Below are 6403 nucleotides of genomic sequence, written 5' to 3'. Positions count from 1 at the left end.
TTTATCTGGCTTTGGCTATACGCATAAGTGCTAGGATTAGGACCGCAAAAAAATTCTATGATGAAAAATGAAAGGAATCTTTTGGAATAGCAGAGGTCTGACAGACTTGGCTAAACGAAGGTTTCTGGTGGATGCATCTATAGAGCACAAGTTAGATTTCATAGCCCTCTCTGAAACTGGTAGAGATAATTTTACCTCTCAGTTTCTTGGCACCTTATCGGGGGGAGTTGATTTTGATTGGCATTGCTTACTCCAAGAGGAAGATCCGGTGGGATTTTAATTGGGGTCAAGTGCGAAACTTTGGAGGTTCGGAACGTTGTTCTGGGAGAATTTGTGGTTAAATTTTGGGTTAGGTCGAAGGTTGATGGGTTCCAATGGGCACTGGAGGCAGTGTATGGAGCTGCGCAGCCTGAGCTAAAACCAGATTTTCTGGCTGACCTAGTTCGTATTTGTGGAGATGAATGGCTCCCAATTCTGGTTGGGGTGATTTTAACATTATAACAAGGCGGGATGAAAAGAACAATGATGACTTTGACGGCAGATGGTCGTTTATGTTTAACACTATTATTCAAAGTCTGGATCTCAGGGAGATCGAGCTTTCTGGTAGAAAATTTACTTGGGCCAACACACTGCCAAATCCAACTTATGAGAAGTTGGATCGTGTTCTCACGAGTGTGGATTGGGAGCAGAAGTTTCCCCTGGTGACGGTCCAGGCGTTGTCGCGAGCGATCTCTGATCATACCCCAGTTCTTGTTGACTCTGGGGAGGCGACTCATGTGGGGAATAAAAATATCTTATCTTTTGAATTACCATGGTTTGAGAGAGAGGGTTTCTTGGATCTAGTTGCACGGGAGTGGGCAAAGGATTCAGGAGGGAGATCGAACATAGAAGAATGGTAGAATAAGATTAGACACTTAAGACAGTTCCTTCGCGGTTGGGCCAAACATTTGAATGGTGTCTATTAGGTCAAAAAGAAAAGGCGCCTTAACCTTATAGATGCCTTAGATTTCAAGGCCGAGTCCTCCATTTTAGATACCAAAGCGCTGGAGGCTAAAGTGGAGGCGGAGCTAAGACTGAAAGAATTTCTGCGAGAGGAAGAACTGAAGTGGGCGCTTGGAGCTAAAGTGCGAAAAGTCATCCAAGGGGACGATAACACACAATTCTTTCATATGATTGCGAACGGCAAGCATTGCAAGAAGAAATTTTTTCAGCTCGAGCAAGATGAGGGGACGATTTTGGGTTAGGAGAACCTAAAATTATACATTACCAATTATTACAAGCAGTTGTTTGGGGCTCCGGAGGATAGTTTTGTGTCCTTAGATCAGTTGAGGGTTGAGGATATCCCTCAACTTGCGACGGATGAGAATGAGATCTTATCCACCCCTTTTTTTTGGAGAAAGAGGTGCTTGAGGCGATTTCATAGATGAACAATAATAAAATGCCTGGGCCGGACGGTTTTCCGGCAGAGTTTTATAAAAAGTGCTGGCATATTATTAAGGGTGATTTGCTTCCAATGTTCCATTATTTTTTTCTGGGCATTTGCAACTATTTCGCTTAAATTTTGGCACGATAACTTTGCTCCCTAAGAAGACATAGGCGGTACGGATTGAGCAGTTCCGACCGATATGTCTTCTTAACGTCAGTTTTAAAATCTTCACCTAGGTGGGGACTAACAGGCTGATGCAGATTGTACACAGTGTGATGCAACCATCTCAAACAGCCTTCATGCCGGACAGAAACATCCTTGAAGGGGTTTTGGTCCTTCATGAAACGCTCCATGAGATCCACACGAAAAAACTAGATGGGGTGGTTTTTAAGGTCGATTTTGAGAAAGCGTACGATAAGGTTAAGTGGCCATTTCTTCAGCAGACCTTACGAATGAAAGGATTCGATCAATCCTGGAGAAAGCAGGTAGATTCTTTCACGCAAAAAGGTAGTGTCGGAATAAAAGTGAATGATGATATAGGTCATTATTTCCAGACACACAAGGGTCTAAGACAGGGAGACCTGATGTCACCTATCTTGTTCAACATAGTGGTAGACATGTTGAAAATCCTGATAGGGAGAGCTAAAGAAAATGGCCAAGTAGGTGGTCTTGTCCCGCATCTAGTGGATGGTGGAGTGTCCATTCTACAGTACGCAGATGATACTATCATCTTCATGGAGCATGATCTGGCGAAAGCAAGAAATATGAAGCTTGTGTTATACTTATTCGAGCAATTGTCGGGGTTAAAGACGAACAAGAAGCTTACAAACAACTGTTTGCATGTTGTAACACCCCAAAAATTTAACCATGATTTATTGATTTAAGTTTTGCCAGGAGATTTTTTTTATTTTTCTGGATTTATCTTTGATTTCAGAACCTTTCTTTTCTTTGATATTGTGGAGTTTTTGCCCCAAGTAAAAAAAACTTTTTAAAGGTATTATTTGGACTTGTATACCCTCTCTTGAACATTTCTTTTATCAGTGAAATTTTCTATATGATTATTTTCCTTGAGCTCTATATCTTTAAAAATGATTTTTGTTAAGCTTTAGAGCCTCTTTTGCACTACAACCCTTTGATAGATTTATTTAAAAATCCGACAAAATTTGGGGATGACATGTGATGTTCCTAGATCACTTTTGTGCAAAAATACCCTTTAGTCATTTGGATATTTTGAGCTTTTCCCCAAGTTCTCAAATCTGGTCCAGTTTGCACTTTTGCACTACAACCTATTTAAATATTTCTTTAAAACTTACACCAAAATTTGGGGATGTTAGTAGGAGTATATTATTCAACTTTATGCAAAAACCCACTGGTGTTCTATGGAAAATTTGAGCAAAACATCCTGTTTTGCTCTCTGGCTCAGTTTGGTATTTTCTACTGCAACCATATTTTAACTTGCCCTTTTACCCTTGATTCTTTCTCCTGCTTATAGTCCTCCCTGCAAAACCCTTAAGTCGAGGAGAATGCACCCATGAGAGTATTTTTGGTCCATGAAACTATGCCTTTTCTTTCTGTCCAGAAATGGTTCTCTCAAAAACTTCCACTAGCAAGTTTCTGTTTTTGCCAAACTAACCTTGCCATCCTCCTTTTCATCTAAAGAGACTAGGATCTGGAGATTTTGGCCACCCCAAGAGTTGCCTAGATGCCCTTAGCATTCTGTCAAGCACCATGTGTGCATGGTCAGATTTGACATAATTTTTTTAGTTTGCACACTGGACCTGCTTACTTTACCTAACCACCATGTCCACTAACCTCCTTGCAAACAATAACCTAGACCTGCCAAACCTCACATGATGTGGAGCCCTCTGGCATGCCATGGCATTTTGCCGAACAGCTCGCGTGCGTGCGCTGGGCGCGCCCAGAGCGCACGTTTTGCACGCGCGCGCACCGAGTCACCGCGTCCCACTGCCGTCGCCCCGCGCTCGTTCCGGCCCTTCCCCACAGCGCCGCCGTCAGGTCGGCCGTGGCCGCTAGCGGCCGGCCACAGCAGGTCCCTGCCCTGGACGGCGCCGCCCGGGCCACAGCCGCGCGCCAGCTCGCCCTGAACAGCTCGAGCTCATCCCCTCACCCTGCCAGACCCCGCCAGCCATCGCCACGCGCCCCTGGCTACAGAACGACGGTTCGCCGTCGAGCTTATCCCCGGCCGCCGTGGAACCGACCTACTCGCGCTATAAATAGGACCCCCGAGCTCGCCTAGGCCCTCAGGCAACCTCAAGCCAACCCTCTGGAGCTCCCCTAGCCCGCAATCGACGGAGGAAGGCCGTCTTCCCCATCTCCGGCAGGTTCGGCCGCCGCCACTCCCCGGCTCCGCTCGTCGCAACTAGAGCCTCCCCTGTCCTACCAGCGCCACCATCCCCTTCCCCTCGATCTCGCGGAGCCACCCAACACCTCAAATTCGCTCGGGAACCATCATAGCACGAAACCCCAAACTCACCCGAAGCTGCCGTCCGCCGCGGAGCTCGCCGCCGGCGACTCCCTCCATCCCCGCCACCTCCTCGACCACCGGGAGGACCGCCCTGGCCTGGCGGATCCATCCCCGCCCTCAGAACCCCGCGAGGAGCCGCCGTTCGCTGGTGTTGATCGCCGGAGCCCCGCCTTTGTTCGGCCAGAGGAGGAAGGAGGCGGGGCCGACCGGTCAAACCTGACCAGTGGCCCCCCTGGACCCACTGTCAGCGACCCCGAGCCGGTCCACGCTGGCTAAGTGGACACGTAAAGCGCAGAGTACGTTTTCCCCTCCAACCGTTTTTCTTTTCTGTTTCTTTTATTTATTTTTTTAACAGAAAGTTGACTGGCTATAACTTTTTAAATAAAACTCCAAATGAGTTGATTCTTTTTCCTACCTCTCTCAAATTTCATCTAGTTTATTTTCATATTTATTTGAAAAAAAATTCAGACAACTTTTTGTACTGTTTTGAAACTATGTGTTAATTTGAATATTTTCAAAAATAGGATTTTGGAGAGAGGAGAAAACTTTCAAAAGTTCTGGAATGCACCCTGCCTCTCCACAACTTGAAAGCCAGCATTCTGAACCCTGGCATAATATTTTCGTGTGTTGTTCGATACGGTTACAACACCCCTCGTCTCGGAGTTTCCGTTATTTTATGCGATGATATGAGCATACTCATAAGTGCATATTGATGATTCCGTGCTATTGGAATTTGATACGTTGTGATAGTAATCACCATCGTATGCCTTTCATGCATACCGGAAGGAATCCGGGAAAGCCTCTGTCTTGGGTAGACACGGGCTTGTCTCTTGTCCTCCGTCGAGACGGTTGTGTCCGGTATGGCATGATGAGGTATGGTGAGTGGTGATTCTGTCCGTTGGTTGAAATATATCTGTTATGCTAATCATGCAGGGAATACTAAAACCTCCTGAGTCGACCATAGATCAAGTCTTGTTCCAGTAACCCCCATACTTGTTTCGTACTACCACTTGTCCCTGCCATAGGTAGGGTACGGCTCAGTAAGTTGTCAACCCCTTTCCTAGCACACACCGTACAGAGAGGCCATGGTGGAAGATACCGGCTGCATCCGGTAGGCATGCCACCTGGTCCGGGGGCATGGGTGTTTCCGGTTGGGACCGAGAGGGGGCACCCCTTAGAGCGCGCGATATAAATTTGATCCCATGCTACGCGAGGTTGTAGCCTCCCCACTCAGAGTTTTGCTTAACAGGTGTCGTGGGTGATTCCAGACACCGGTAAGTTAGGCTGGTGTGTGCGGTCAGGTGTGTTTTCAATTGAAAGACCGTGGACGGAATTAGTCCCGATGGACTAAAGGAATCCGTTACTCATGGGTAAAGAGTACACCCTCTGCAGAGGTTAAATCTATTCGAATAGCCGTGTCCATGGGTAAGGACTACAGTCTGAGATGGGTCAAGTGTCGGTCTTAGTGTCGGTCTTCGGAGGAGAAAACTGTTAAACCAGAACTTGGATCATGACTTGTGACCTGTGATGATTATGATTATTATTATTATGGACTAACCCATTATATTATTTGAATTATCGAGTATCCCTGGGACGATTCTACCTCTTGGATATTCACTATCATCCTTTTATTTATAAGCCCTTTATGTGGTGTCGCCGAGACGCCCGACTGCGGCATGCTTGTTATTCCCCTTATTTATAAGCCCTTTATGTGGTGTCGCTAAGACGCCCGACTGCGGCATGCTTGTTATTCCTTTTATTTATAAGCCCTTTATGTGGTGTCGCTAAGACGCCCGACTACGGCATGCTTGTTATTCCTTTTATTTATAAGCCCTTTATGTGGAGTCGCTAAGACGCCCGACTGTGGCATGCTTGTTATTCCTTTTATTTATAAGCCCTTTATGTGGTGTCGCCGAGACGCCCGACTGCGGCATGCTTGTTATTCCCCTTATTTATAAGCCCTTTATGTGGTGTCGCTAAGACGCCCGACTGTGGCATCCTTGTCATTTCTTTTATTTATAAGCCCTTTAGGTGGCGTCGCTCAGACGCCCGACTGAGGCATGTTTCCTATAAAAATCCTTTCGAGGCGTCGCTTCAGACACCCGATCGGTGCATTCTATTTCTGCTCCCTTATTGCATATTCATATGGACAACCTGCTTGCGTGCATCATGGATTTTTATTTCGTGGCCGACGTTGTGATCATAGAATATTTCAGAGCATGATCATCATTTGTTATATTATGCCTGTGTTCATAATGTTTGCGAGTACATTCAAAGTACTCACTGGCTTGTCCCTGGCTATTGTCTTGGCCAGATTTCTTGCGTGGAGAGGAGCGTTGCGACAACAGCCCCGGAACCTACGCAATGATGATAGCAGCCTCGCGAAGATAGGAGTTATCCTGGTCAGCTGTTCCTGTGGGAAATGGAGTCCCATGGCCACTGATGAACCACAAACCGCTTCCGCCATCAACCAGTAGAAACCAGTTGTTGTA

Source organism: Aegilops tauschii, chromosome 7, assembly GCF_002575655.3.
Source record: "Aegilops tauschii subsp. strangulata cultivar AL8/78 chromosome 7, Aet v6.0, whole genome shotgun sequence".
NCBI classification, from domain to species: Eukaryota; Viridiplantae; Streptophyta; class Magnoliopsida; order Poales; family Poaceae; genus Aegilops; species Aegilops tauschii.
Note: the sequence above shows the minus strand (reverse complement) of the source record.